At 43.8% G+C, this 15,665-nt stretch overlaps 1 protein-coding gene across 7 annotated transcripts in view; it reads right to left on the reverse strand.

The window, feature by feature from the left end:
• Positions 1-15,665, reverse strand: part of FYN (FYN proto-oncogene, Src family tyrosine kinase) — a 210,536-nt gene that overhangs the window by 110,453 nt on the left and 84,418 nt on the right. For 6 of the 7 annotated variants that reach the window (XM_032858340.1, XM_032858344.1, XM_032858336.1 and 3 more), the window contains one exon: positions 6,219-6,288. The gene's annotated coding sequence lies outside the window, so the exon portion shown is untranslated. Of the gene's footprint in view, positions 1-6,218; positions 6,289-12,087; positions 12,111-15,665 lie in introns of those variants that run through there. The other variant, XM_032858339.1, reaches the window with a different exon arrangement.

Raw genomic sequence — 15,665 nt, forward strand, 5'->3', positions numbered from 1 at the left:
ACCCAATTCCCTATCTACATGGTTTTTAAGCCAGTAAGACTGGATCAAAGGCTCCAGGTGGAGCATCCTTTTGGGCTGTGATCCTTTCCCAAGATGGCGCTCTTTTGACCAGTGCTAGGCCCTGATAGGAGACTGACAGGTACAAGGTGCTGTTCAACCCGGGCCACTAAGGTTTCAGAAAGGCTGTTTCCACACAGAGTATGCTGTGCTTGTGTTCTGGTGCACAGTAGCAATGGCACAACCCAATTAAAAATCAGAATTTGATTTTTAATGCAGTGAGAGCTCCCAGTGAAGCAGAAATTCATTCTATGATGCCTTTAACAGGGAGGGGGCCATAAAGGGCCTGGATTCAGATAGCATAGATACAAGCACAGTTCAACTGCACAAGTTAGCCCTACAACTTCAGAGCAGTGTTACTGAGTTAGGGTGCAACCAACACCATGCCGGGGACAGCTCTTCACTGGGCAGGACTGTGGGAGACACTGTAGGACATTTACCCTCCCTACCTGACACCCCATGCCAACTGCATGCCAACGCTCCTCCAGTCTATGAAAGGAGGACAACACATAAACCCCAGGACACCTGGGTGGCTCAGTTGTTGGGCATCTGCCTTCGGCTCAGGTCCTGATCTGGGATCAAGTCCCGCATCAGGCTCTCGGCTCGGTGGGGAGCCTGCTTCTCCTTCTTCCACTCCCCCTGCTTGTGTTCCATCTCTCGCTGTCTCTCTCTCTCTCTGTTAAATAAATAAAAATCTTAAAAAAACAAACAAACCCATAACTCCCAAATGCCTCCTAAGGCAGAGGCTAAATACTCGGGAGTCGCAGATTTTATCTGGGGATAATACCTGTTCCACCATCTAAGAAGTGATTTGGGAGGAGCGAGTATGCTGCAGCTCCTTATAAGCTTCTGTTAGCTCTACAAACGATATCACGAGACCCATTTACACAGGCAGCCGTCCAGTTAGAGGCAGGGCTCTAGAGTTGGTCCCAATACCTGTATCCCAGGTGGGAATTATTACACAGTGGCAGCTGTCCAGCATGTACTAGAATATGCAACAGTTATTTATTCTGAAAGTGTTTCCTCTCCATAAGTGGGAAATGCTGGTTTTACGGCACCCACGCTACAGTGTAAATTTTCGGCAGATCCATGGGCTACTGGAGTAGACAAGAAGGACGCAGTCTCAAAGCAGCTTCCAGGAATCTAGGATGGGCCCACACTAACCTGGAATGAGAAGAATGCTTCTCTCCATGAGGGAGGAATGAACTCAAGGATCAAGAGAACGAGGTAACAATATGGTGCTCTACCCTCCCACGCACAGCAGAGCAAGGAGCATCACGCACAGTTCTGACCTTCAAAATGGCTGATCTGTTCTTTGCATTTTTCAGCCATGCTTATGGAAGAGAATCTTAGAGACTGGGCAGGGGTGCATATTAGTATGGACAAGAGCCACCTGGAGAGTGGCGTGAAGAACACACCTGCCACAGGGGTTTGGATTCTAGCCATCTGGACTGGGCCCGGGGACCCACACTCTGAAATTCTCTCTCTGGGTGATCCAGGCACAGGCTGCAGCCTCTGGGAGAACAGGGACACCTCTCCAGAGACTTCTACAGTTAGAAGGCTTTGCTTTCAACCCTCCCTCCCGAAATTCCCTCATGGAACATTCTTGCTCTCATTTTATTGCTTCTATGACTTAGAATTTAGGTGAAAGTGCTTCTCTGCCCTCAGGTGTGGTTGGTTTTTTGGGTTAAAAAATTGTTCTTACTCGACCTCTGTTCCTCCTCCCCACCCACCTACCACACACATTGTGTAAGCGAAAAGTGAGTTTATTTTGTTGATCTAATTTCTCCTTTATCATTTGCTATCAAATGAGGACTAGGAAATGCTGACTGGGCAGAAAGTTCCAACCCTTCCGCTGAAGAAGGCCAAAGGCCTCGGGTATTAACAGAGAAGTGAAGGAGGCCACCAAAGGCAGAGCTGGGGAAAGGCATGAGTCTTGAAGAGCAAATGTGCAAATGGACACCCACTCTAGGTTGTCAGCTGAGATAAAAGGGCAATGAGGTGGCCCACAACAATCCTTGGGGGCTGGAGAGGCAGTGCTGGCAAATCAGGAAGCAATAAATGTGTAGCTTTTCTATCATTTCTTACATTAAATATTCAGCATCACCCAATGCTGCTTACTATTCAGCCTTGGTACATTTCTCCAAATTCTGTTCATCTTTTTTTTTTTTTTTTTAAGATTTTATTTATTTATTTGACAGAGATCACAAGTAGGCAGAGAGGCAGGCAGAGACAGAGAGGGGGGAAGCAGGCTCCCCACTGAGCAGGGAGCCCGATGCGGGGCTCAATCCTAGGACCCTGGGATCATGACCTAAGCCAAAGGCAGAGGCTTAACCCACTGAGCCACCCAGGTGCCCCAAATTCTATTCATCTTAAACACAGCAGACTGATAATGTAAAGGCCCTAAATCTCTGGACTTGGCCATCTGAAATGAGATCTTTTATCCTTTTCTTCTCCATGTTTCCAGAACGCATTTTCATAGCATACTTGCAAAGGGAAAGATTATCAGAAAAAGAAAAATGTTTGGTAGTAAACTAGGAAAGAATATTATACCAAAGGTTTTGGTAGGAAAATATTTATGTCCACAAGCACAAGCCACACCCTTTCTGGGAAGATATTACTGGCCTTGAAGCTGGGTTAGTGCATCCCAAAATATATCTCACAAAAAGCACAGTTACCCTCCCAAAATAAGCCCTATAATTAAAGTCTTTTCAAGTGGATTGTCCTATATCACAACTTGACATATGTTGCTTTAATCTCCCTGCTTCAGCAAATGTAGCCGTCTTTGGGCTATAGAAGCTCTCAACAACTTACATTTAAACCAGACTGTGGTGTCACTAGGAAATTGATGCAAATAAACAGCACTGTGTACCAAAATACCCAATCTCAATCATCTGTAATGAGATCTCCCTCCTCCCTAAGCACATTTTCATCACAACAGAATCACTGCCCTTGATTCAAAAGGAAGGACTAGCCCAGATTGAAATGCCATTTTATCTCAGAGACCATCGAAAGGCAGGCACTTCTGAAGAAGCCGGGGCTGAAATTAAAATTGGAGAAAACCTCCTTTGTGTGAATGTGGGGGTCATGTTGTGTGAGTCTCATTTTTAGTTGACAATCATCAGTGTAAGCCTTCAGACGCCCAACTGTCTGTCTGAATTCATTTAAATCAGTTCTTGCTCGGAGTTAGGGGTGGTGTAAGAGAGAGAGCCTCTTACAAGACCTTTCAGGCCTATGATTCTCTGACCAAACTTCTTTATGTTTTCTAGTTATATATTTACATATAATTAGATGTTAAACTATTTAAAATTTTAAACCTTCAAAATAATAAGTACTTCCGATATTTGAATTTTTTTATTACTTCCATATCAGGTTTCTCGGTGTCAGCATCGCCGACACCTTGGGCCTGATCATTGTGGGTGGGGGGTGCTGTCCTGTGTTCTGTAGGACAGTTAGCTGCACCCACGGCCTCCACCCACTAGGTGTCAGTACACACATTCACACCCCACCCCACCCCCACCCCACCCCCAGCTGTGACAACCAAAAATGTCTTCAGACATTGCCAAATGTCCTTTGGGAGAACAAAATTAACTCGGGTTGAGAACCACAGCTCTCTATCTCTCTCTATTTATGTATTTATATATCTCACCGTGACATGGCCGGGGCAGGGGTGATAGATTTTTTAAGGCACTCACAAGTTTATGTTTTAAGAATTTAAAACTTCCTATGATTCATAATGAATTGTTAGGATCTGTGACACAGTGCTACTTTGAAAGATTTATAAACAGCACTACTGCTCTCTTCAACAAAGGGTGGCAAGGCCTGGCCTCATTTCAGTCAAGACACTTAAGAGAGAATGGTTTTGCTGTCACCCTAGCTCTTGGACGGCTGTCCTCCCTACTTTGAGGAGTTCCATTCTTAGAAGACTACTGTTAAGAAATCCTTCACAATCTATTACCAGGCACTCAGTACCGACTGCAAAGGCAGAGGATTATTGACATTTTCTATAGAAATTGACATTTTCCATAGAAGCAATGGCCCTCTATACTGCTCATGGGCCAGGTCACCTTAGGGGCAGCGTTAGGGGAGGGAGAGGGAAATAACATCAGGACACAAACAGTACAAGGATGGAACATGATTAAGTTGAGCCCAGAGAAGAGATGATGAATGATGGAGAGGGTCTTCAAACACCTGAAGAGCTGGTGTGTGAGAGAGTGGGTAGACTTTTCTCTGTCTGCTTAGAACATGACTACAAGCATAGTTGGCTCAATAAGTACTTATCATAGGCCTTCTAGGTGCCAGGCACTGTCTAGGCACTGGGACCAGAGGAAGGAAGAAGACCAAGTTCCCGGCTCACGGAGCACATACCATTCAACGTAAGGACTAGATTGCTTTCCTCCCTTCTCTCTCTCCCTTCTTTCTTCCTACTTTCTTTTTAACAATTTGAGCTAAATATCCAGGTATTTGTCTAATTGCTTGTTTTTTTATTTTTCCTATTTTAAAACTGAGATTTAATTAACAGAGCAAAATTCAACCTTTTATCATAGAGCTCTATGAATTTTCATGAAACATACAGTTGTATAAATATGGCCACAGATCCAAGATCCAGAACGATATCATCACCCCCTCAACTCTTCCTGTGTTCCTTAACTGCTTTCTTTACTTGGAGCATGCTGCTTTATGCAGTGCCAGCTCCTCACCTGAGAGAATTCGGACTCCCCTGTCACAGATTCTGTAGAAGAGACCTTGTTTTGGCTGGTGGGAGAATGGGCCAGACAACCCTGAGGCCATGGCCATCTCTTCGATTCTGTGAAACCGGAGGGATCCACCTAGGGACACCAATCTTCAACACCAGCCCATCTGCAGTGAGTGATCTGGTTGATTCCTTCCAACCAAAGATAAAAGCCCTATCCCAGAGCCAAATTTTTTTAGTCAAAGCTCAAAAATTTCAGCCCAATAACTGGACCTCTGCGAAGGGACCTAGTAAGCACAGATGAAAAAAATCAGAAGAAAGGTTTGGAAACAAAAGCCTAAATATGGTAACTGCTCCCAACTCTTCTTTTCCTTCTCATTATTTTTGTTCAAAGTAACATTAACTTCAAAACCAAACAAAACTCTGACAAATGTAACTGCACTTGTCTGTAGAGGTGGCAGGAAGGGAAGTTAAATTTGCCAAGCCTCTCTAAGAATGGGTAGACAGGAGGCGAGAAGATGACAAATGTCTTGGGGTTGCCACAGTGTGTTATGGAGTGGACTCTGGAGGACAGTCTGTGGTGATCGGCTGTGACATCCCTTGGGACAGCAAAGGTGGCGTGCCATCCCCAGTGGCCCTCCTGCTGGGAGATATGTACACCTTTGGGTGGTTTGATTTCAGTGATAAATGCCCCGTTTCCAAAAAGGCTGTCCCGTTTTCAAGAATAACTGTTTTACTGAGTCACTCTTACGCCCCAGCACCACCTCGCTCAGTTTACTCTTGCGATAACTGTACGAAGTGGGTAACATTACAAGCCTCATTTTACAGACGAGGAAACTGAGGCTCAGAGAGTAATGTACCAACCAGTTAGCAAATGAACTTAAATTTTAGCCAAGGTTGCCTGACCCTGAAGACTGTTCTTACTACTGCTAGGAAGGTATTCTAAGTGGTTGCCGAACTTAATGTCCTTGGTCTCTTGGGCCACTGTCATTGGTGGAACCGACTCCCACACATGACGGGGCTCTCGATTCCCTTCCATTTCCCATTCCACAAACAGCCAATTGCCATTTCTCACTTCAACAGACAGGCCGGAAGGATTTCTCTGCTGGGGAGACTTTGTCGCTGTTGTTACCCTACTGGTCTGCCCTTCATCACACTTACATTCTGTGGCTTACTTAGACCATAAGCTAACTGTCAAGGGTATTCTTTACCCTGTGTCCAGAAGCTTCCTAAATCTAGACTTCTTATTGAACCTTAGACAACCCCCTATTTCTTAATAACATCAGCAATGACAAGAAAAAATGTCATACTGTCAACAAGTACCGACTGAATGTCACATCTAATTATAAAATCCCATTTTGTCTAAGTTAAGTGCAGATTTAAAAGATGCATGAAACGAGGCAATGGCTACCCTTTGGGGCACCATTTTACAACAAAAGGTATTAGAAATAAATGCAGCAACACTTACCAAAATTTCCCCCAACTATTACAAACTTTATATACACCGCATGTCTTCTTCTACAGCTGCTGGACCGGTCCTGAAAAACAAACCACGACAAAAGGAAAAAAATACATTGCTGAACAGAAGTCATTTGCTTCTGGAAACCACGTAGTCTTCCTCATTTGAGGCCCTCATCCATGTACCAAAGCCTTACTGCCAGATTCTTCTCTGTTTTTCCCAGATGGAAACAATTTATGAGTTAACAAATAAATAAAACTCTGGAGGATGAAATAAACCAGAAGCTTTGCTCCTACTTTATTTGAATTTTTAGCCCTTTAAAATAATTGGAGACAAAACAATGCAAAAACTATCTAAAAGTGAACTCATAAAAATTTTCCCCAAACCAATTCTTTTTCCTACTTCTTTCAATAACACACTCTCTTTTCACTTGCTGACTGTGAGACCCTCACCTTTCATTTCCGGAGTTCACTTCCTTATCTGTAAATCAGGGATTATTGTACTGACCTCCCAGGGTGGTTATGGAGATTAAATGAGATAAATTTAATGACATATAAATGTCACAGAGCAAGGCTTAAAACAGCATCTGGCATGTCGTAAACACTTAGTGCATGCAAGGAGCTATTATCTGTCTCCTAATCAGCCAGGCTTGAAAACAAACCCGGCCTTCCTCACCTCCTCGGTAAATGAGGGCCCCAGCCTGCCCTTCTAGTCCTGCGGGTGTGCTGGAACTCAGCGCCTCACTCCATCTTATCATTACACCAGCTGGCATAGCTCCTTGAAGAAACCGGTTCCCTAGCCCCAGGTTTCTTCCCTTCCAATCCTGTTCTCATGGTTCTGGAAGGCATTCTTCCTAAACACAGCTTAAAGCCTTGTGGAAACACCTTCCACTGTTTCCCGTGACCTACAAATTTACGTGTGAAGTTACATTAGCCTGGGACTCCAGCTCCCCTCTGCTCTATCCCCACAGCTTCCCACCGGAAGCTATAGTGTCCTGTCACCTGTCCTGCCTGAGCCCATGGGCATGCCAGTTCCTTCCCCGAGTGTCTCTGTCTCTGAATTGCCGGTAGGAGCCTAGCCACTTTCTGGGGCAGGGGCTCTTGGTCTTCTTTGTCCCATAGCAGTCTAGAGACATGTTTCTCAGCATAATGTTTTTAAATGCTTGAAATTAATGCAGGAAATGAACAGCATTCAAAAGAAGTATATTGATAAATAGTTATCAAAATATATAACAAAATTATGATGTCTTTCTTTTCATATTTAAATAAGTTCCAGCAAAAGTCTAAAAATTACTGTAATTTGAAGTACTGTTGGGCATAAATGATATTTAGGATATCTATAACCAAAATGTAATATGAAAATACCCATAATTTCTATTGGTGAAAAAAAAACTAATGCTACTTTGTAATAGAAGGAAATATTAGATTTTGGTTAAGGGTTAGTGAAAACAACTTTTTCCCCCCATCCAAGTTCACAGAGCCCTGAATTCCACTCATGGACTCAGGTTATGAGCTCCTGCTTTTAGGCCTGGCCTAACTCTCCTCTTCTTCTTGAGTCTGCCCACCCTTCCTTCCTTCTTTCTTTCCTTCCTTCCTTCCAGATTTTATTTGTTTGAAATAGAGAGAGAGAGAGAGAAAGAGAGAGAGAGAGTGAGAGCATGAGTAGAGGGGAAGGGAGGGGCAGAGGGAGGGGGAGAAGTAAGTTCTCTGCTGAGCCAAAAAAAAAGCCTGGGACCATAACTTGAGCTGAAGACAGATGCTTGACTGACTGAGCCACCCAGGTGCCCCTCCTTGAGCCCTTTCTACCTTAATTTTCCCAATGGCTATGATCTTACCTCTCTTTTTCTCTTTTCAAAAATTATGTTTCACTTGATATAGATACTTGAAATACACTTACTGTATCCTGCTTTTTAGGCTGTAAGGGAAGGTGCTGTTTTTTTATTCCTCCCGTGGCTAATAGCATTTTGCCTCACAGCACACACAGGCCAGAAGGCGTGTGGCCAGCACTGTTTGAATCAATCAGTTAGTCTAAGGGCTTTCTTGCCGGACCCCCCAGATCACCTATTATTACTATGAATTCACCTCTCTTTGGCAGGCTGTAAGGTCCTAAATACGTAGACAGGACTCCTAAACACTCCATATTTTGAGTATAAATTACTGAAGTTAGGCAACAAAACGTTCTCTTCTTTCACTTCTCTTTAGAGTGTGGACACTCAGCTGGGCCATCACACTGGGGTTCCTGCATGATGCGGGCACAGTTCCTGCCTTCACGGAGCACTGAGTCCAGCAGCTTTCCCCCACCTGGTAGAGAGGAACTGGGAATCTCTCAACCTTTCATGGGTTTTGCAAAGATGAGAAATATCTGGTGATTTCCTAAATAGGGGCACCTTGGTGACCTATGTAGGCAAGGCCAATGAAGATTTGCTCTGGCTTCCCATTTGTCTTACAGATGTGAGCCTGTGGTTCCCATAGATGGGGAACTGAAATGTCATCTTCACTCCTAAGTGACACCGTCCTTGCATATGATGTCAGAGATTAAAATCCCACCAAAGAGACTGTCTCAGGAAGGTCTACTTAACATCTGGCTGCGTACTTCACTCTGAACCCCATGGGGTCTACGATGGATCTGCCCCGGGACGGACACCAGTCCTTTGGTCTCACCAGCTTTTCCCCTAAACAGCTGCAGCCCAGGACTCCTGTGTATCTTTTATTAAGAAAACTTCTAAAATAACAGAATAGGGGGTGTCTAGCTAGTTCAGTCAGAAAAGCATGTGATTCTTGGTATCAGGGTCATGGATTTGAGCCCCAGACGGGTGTAGAGGTCACTTAAATATGTAAACTTACAAAAAAAAAAAAAAAATCACAAAATAGTTCTTCCTTTCCAAATGGTGAGAGCATAATGATTTTCTCCCCCTGATAATCACTCATAAAGGCACTGTGACCATTTGCTTTGGCATAAATCCACCACTGGCAGCATTTTTCATGCTCAACATCATATCAAGTGACTCTGAGGACAGTAGGGGTGTACTCTCTCTCCCGAGAACCAAGACAGATGACACATTCACTCAGATCAAAGGCTGGGCTTGGCACACTCTTTTTAAACTTATGGACATTTACATCCATCTCATTTGAATTTGTTCTTTTCGAGACACACTAAATATATGATATTAAATAAAAATAACTGAATGATAACGAGGAGGGCAACATGACTGTTTAATCTTTTGTTTCAAAGAATTATGACATATACATCCTCATAAATAGTAAGATACCAATAGGCAGTCCCACACAACACATTGCCCTGCACGAACTTTTTGCTTCTACTACATAGACCCTGTGCAGCTCCTGGTTTAAAGTTAACATTCTCATTACCACTGGGAACAAATACCTCTAATACAGTCCTCACATGCATGGGTCAATCGTTCCTTCGCCCTTCTTCCTAACAGATCCCCTATGTACCTTCAGCCACAGTGCCTCAGGGGCAGGTGACAGCACTCCCAGCTGCTGAGTGGGGACCCGAAGGGCCCAAGGCTTTGTGGTGTGCCACCCAGCAGAATCAACATCACTGGGGAGCTTCTGAGAAATGTTAGCTCTGAGGCCCCAGCCCAAACCTACCGAATCAGACTTTATTTTACAAGATCCCCAGGTGATCTGTGTGTCCACAGGGTTTCAAATGCACTGATCTAAGTGGAACACATTCCTCTTGACAGTGATTGGTTCAAGATTAGGCATGTGACTCAATTCAGGCCAACATGATGTGAAGAATGTTTTTGCTGGGAACTTCTCATTCTGAGACAACCCCCCTCTCCCCCCCCCCGCTGAATGTTGTGTGGGACAGGATGCCTAGGACTTCTGTAGCTACCTTGCTCCAGTCTAATGATAAAGCTGGCTCAGAGAGGAGGGCAAAGACAAAAAGCCCCACTGAAGTGAAGTTGGGGTGACTCTATCAGGTCAATCCTGAAGTCTGTGGAACCAATGGAGCTCCAGGAAACTTCTTATTGCTCAGGCCTCCTTGGGTTGGGTTTTCAATTATCTGCCGCTGGAAAGCATCTGTCCAGCAAATCAGTGCCCCGTAAAGCATTGTAAAAAGAACAGAACCCCTAGACTTTGGGCTCAGCCACATGCTGAAGAGTCCAGACAAGTCAGTGCATTGAGAGACTAGAGCAACAGTTTAGAGACTTGTTTTGTGCGGGGAACTGACCCAGGAGGATTTCTGGTTCTGACAACCTGACAACCTTTGTTTGCTTTGCGCATTTCCAAAAGCTTTCTAAATCAGCCAGTTTAAGTGATCAACCAGGGGAAGTGCTGAACACTTTCCAAACTGTTTTAACCAGAGTGGTCAGCAGTTGCTTTCCCCAGAAGCCACACGGATGTCATTTCCTGTAAAGACAATGGGAGACTAATTGCTCAGCCTCAGACTCCAGTAGGGAAGGCAACCTGTGACATGTAATTACTGGCAGGGTAAATAAGGAAAAGCTTGAGGATCTCAGAATCTGCTTCTGGATCTACTCCAATAACTCGGGGGAAAGTTAAAAAAAAAAAAAAAAGCACCAGCTGGTCTAGGAAAAGATTTGAGGGGCTAGCAACTTAGGTAGTCATCTATAGCATTTTTACATACCCTGGTATTTATAAAAGACCTTCCCAAGGAGACCAAATAGAGCTGCTCTTGTAGAAAACCATATAGGACTCTGGTGTAATCTTGCTTCATATACGGGAGTGATGTTGTCAAGGAGGCCGGGCGTCTAACTGGACATTCTCTCTTCTGTGTGTTAAAGCTTCTTAGCCACAAAAGGATATTTTGAGGACGGGTTTGCTGTGTTGGCTTGATGAAGAATGTGCTTTCAATTTCTATCATGGAGTGAAATTAGTTGGTTCTCCACAGAATGCTCTTAGGTTCTATCACCTCAGGTCTTCTTTTCTCTCAAAACCTTTTTGCTTTTTCTTCCCTGGTACCTTATATGTTTCCAAAGCTCCAACCATCACCCCTTGTCATGAGTTTCAAACCACACCCCTAAATCTATCAACCATGCTCCCAGTTCCTCTGCTGCCTCCTAGACATAACACACTCTGAAAGTGGGGACTTCATTTTGGTTGCTGCTATATTATCAATGCTTAGCACAGTGGCTGGCACTGAGTATTACCTGTCTGTTGAAGGAATCAGTAAAAGCCCTCATGCAGAGTCTTAGGGTGGCTCAAAGAAGTTCTTGCTATCACCTCCTAACTGGCTTCTCTGACTTTGGTCTCTCCTTTTTCCACTCTATTGACATGCATGAAAGCTCTGAATTATAGCTCTGATCATGACACTCCTAGAATGTCCCCGCTGGGAATGACTTATCAGTCCAGCCCTGTGTTTTCCAGGTGAGACACCAGTCCCACAGATATCAGGAGACTTGACTGTGGTCTTATGAACAGCGGGTGGCAGAGACAGGATGGTTCTTGCTACCGTGTCATTGACAAGTTGGAAATCTTCAATGGTCTTTCAGTAGAACCCAGTGGAGGGCTAAGAATGTAGGAGTCACTTAAAATATATTTGTTAATTGACTGGAAAAATGAATGGGTCACTTTTGCATGTACCAAGGGATTTCAGTTTTTCTTAAAGTGGAATATTCTTAAAGAAAGACAATTCCCCAGTAACAAAATGGAGAAGAGAAGAGTTGCTCCGGACCTCTGCCCTGCAGTGTTTCTGAACCAGCTCCTAGGAATCTCAGGGCTTGGTGGCATTGCAAACAAACAAACAAACAAACAAAACCAATCAAACAAAAAAACAATGACTTACATAAACTCAAACTCTTCAGCTTTGTTCCCAAAGCCACCCACTATTATTCCAAACCCACCTCAACCTTATCTTCCATTTCTTCTTCCTCCTTCATGCCCAGTCTTACCAAAGCACTTGTTGTTCTGACACTTGCCCCTCCCCTGGGCCTTCATGTGCCCTGTTTCTTCCCTCTTAGGTGCTCTTACCTCCACCTGCAAGAATGGAGAACCAACCAGTCCCTCTGGTCCAACTCTAATATAAACCTCTCCCTGAAGTTCTTGCCCAATTTCTTCCACTGGAATTAATCTCATTCTACTTGTACTTCTACTACAGAACTTACCATACCATCTGCTTCAAGGGAAAGAGTCAGCTCCTTGAGGGCAGGAACCTCCTCTAAATTTATCTTTGAACCACTAGCACCTTGCTTGATCCAATGCCTTGCACAGAAGAGGTACTTCTAATCTTCTTGTTGCATTTAAAGGGCATTATCCTTTTTGATCCACCTCTGTAACCAAATTACATAAATTCTGTAATGGGGATTCCAAGTCTCCCTCTAGATAATACAGGCTGATGATAAAGCCAGCACACACTTGTGTGGAGCCCACTTGCTAAGAAACAGCTGTGGGAGTCTTTGCTGAGTTTTATTTCCAAAAGCAAGAAATGTGGGGGCAGGGAGAGTGACTCTCCCTCCCCTCCATAGCTCTCCTGTGGCTATGGCTGTTCTGCACAGCATGAGGCACAAGCCGGGCAGCTTGTGCACAAAGGTAACAATAGATTTAAAATACAGTCCTGATCCTTCCACGCTACCATATTCTCTGTGAGTCTAAAATCAATTGTCTGAAAAATTAAAGCATTCCAAATGGTGGGATAATGCATTAAACAAGCTAGTGCACAAAGCCCAAGCACAAGGGAGGAGGATGGGAACCAGAAAACACTGGTTCCCTAGGAAACCAAGCCCACTTTATGACTGACTGTGGCCTTCGTTCCTCTTAGGGGAAGAGAGGTGTGCTCTGAGGAGGTAAAACTGACCCATCTGCTTCCCCCTGGTGCAAGGCCCTATTTCTTCTGGCTTCACTCCCACAAGTTCAGGAGACTTGAGCAAGGCTTGGTTGTTGCTTGTTTTATTATTTGCTGCAGGGGGAGTAAAGAACAGAAGAAAAGAGGAGGAAGCCAGCCAGACAGAAAAAGAGATGAGCACAGAAGGCACTTGGCCAGAGAAAGAAATTACTGACCACACAGTGAGAGGGCAGGACGGCAGAACTACAAAAGGCCATTTCAGGGAGTTAGAGTCTCCCTGTGAGCAGGGCACCACCAAACCAGCAGATGAGTTTGTCCTCAGCGGCCCAAGAGGCCAGCTCTGAAGTCAGACTAGAGAGGTATACAGTTTGGGTTCACTGTCACAGATGGTTGGACTGAATCATGCAAAGGGATGCTGGAGGGGTTGGGTGGGGCTTTAGGGCACCCCCTCGCCCCTGGTAGCTTCCATCAGGCCCAAGAGTAAGTAGTAATGATATAATTTCTAATAATAAGAATAAATTATTAAGTTTAAACCTTTGGGCTGAAGACGCCCAGTTTATTTGGGGAAGAAATCAATGCCACTGGAATAACTAATTAGCTGACTGTCAGAAGGAAAAATAAAGATTCTATTCTATAAGACTCATGAGAATGAAGTACAGATTTATAATAATCATGTCTTTTCTTAAATGAGTTAAAGAATGAACAATGTGTTTCTGTCAGGTGACCACATCACTTATGTATCAGGTAAAGAGAAAAGAGAAACTTTTTATAGTACATTTGAATCGTTTCTGACTTGTCCTTGTAAGTGAAGCCATTTCTAGGGATCTACAGTCCAGGGTCTGAACAGAAACACTGCTTTGCTATGATGCAGGAGCAGTTTCTGGACAAGTCCCTGAGCTATCTTCCAATCTGCATACTACTCCCAAGACCCTTCGAACAGATATTCTGCACTGGCTCCTGGGAAGGCCTGTGGAACGCACATGGTATCACAACACTGCCAAGATCCAGGCTAATAATGATGTGTGCAGAGCCCCTGGGGTGTGTAGGCTGGCTACAATATTAGAATCCCAGAATCCTAAGGAAATGTTAAAGAATATCCAGTCCGGTAGTTTTAATGCCATTTTTAAAATATAAGAACCTTGTGAATTCATACACATGTGTCACATTTTCAAGGTTTATACTAAACGCCAATATAGTAAATGAAAGTAGAATATGACAGTCCCGGTTCAAGGGGGGAAAGGACTCAAAATGCTACCACCTGGGCCATCCTCCTGGCCCACTTGGCACTTCTGGGGAACCCTAATATTCTAAGAACACTGACCATCCAGATCTAGTCCCTGCCCCCACCCCGGATCTGCATCTTGTCTTCACTTCTTCCAGCCAAGCACAGCCTCCCCATGTAGCACTGTGGGTGACCAAACATCACCTTTCTTCTATCAAGGGCCTATTTTTGCCTACCCCCAAGGGGTCCACATTACGAATGATTTCACCTTTCATAAAAATTGCATTCCTGAAGCAATTACTAGTTTATTTGCCTAGTGAGACCTCAACTTAAAGCTTAGCCCTGCTGTGCTTGCTTAACTTGAGCAAATTCCTTAATAACATAAAGTAGAAGCCCAGTAGAAGCTTTTCTTCTCTTCTCTGCCTCCTATTTCTTCAAACAATCTCCATCAAAGAAATATCAAATACCTAGGAATAAGTCCAACAAAGAATAAGTCCAACATGAAACACTGAGAGAGATTGAAGACCTAAATAATAGAGGGTTATGCATGTAGAAGGACTGGAAGTCTCACTATTTTTAAGATGTCAGTTCTCCCCGGCTGCCCGGCAGGCTCAGCTGGAGGAGTGTGTGACTCTTGATCTCAGGGTCATGAGTTTGAGCCCCATGTTGGATGCAGAAATTATTATTTTTTTTTGTAAAATATTACACAATTTTTTATTGTGAAATGAGAAAAATCTCATTTGTTACATTATAGAGATTACTTAAATGAAAATAAAACTTGAAAAAAAAATGTCAGTTTTCCCCCAAATTACATCTTCAATTTCAAAAAAATTTTTTTTCCTGGTACAAACTGACAAGCGGATTCAAAAACTTACATGGAAATGTAAAACTCCAGGAGCCAAGATAATCCTGAAGAACAACAACAAGGCTGGAAGACTTACTCTACCAGATTCAAAATTCATTACAAAATAATTGTAATTTAGACAATGTGGTATTTGTTTAAGGATAAATAGGCCAATAAAACAAAACAAAAAAGGAGGTCCCAAAATAGACCTACAGAGATAGTCACCTAAATTATGACAAAGATGACACTGAAGTTCAATAAGTTGTGCTGGGTCCACTGGGTGTCATGGGTTGAACTGTGTGCCCCAGAAAGATACACTGAAGTCCTAACCAACCCCCTCTCCCCGTACTTGAGAAGGTGACCTTATTTGGAAATAGTGCTTTGTAGGTGTAATTCACTCAGTGAGGTCATAGTGGCTTAGGGTGGGGCCTAAATCCAATATGACTAGAGTCCTTATAAGAAGGAAATTTAGATACAGGGAGACATGAGGGGAAAGGGTCATGTGGTAACGGGCAGAGAGATCAGAACAATGTAGCTTGCAAGCCAAGGAGTGCCAAAGATTTACTGGCTATCACCAGAAGCCATGAAGGATTCTTCCCTAGAGCCTTCAGAGAGAGCATGG

This window comes from Lontra canadensis, unplaced genomic scaffold (assembly GCF_010015895.1).
Source record: "Lontra canadensis isolate GAN:19392208 unplaced genomic scaffold, GSC_riverotter_1.0 scaffold14, whole genome shotgun sequence".
NCBI lineage: Eukaryota > Metazoa > Chordata > Mammalia > Carnivora > Mustelidae > Lontra > Lontra canadensis.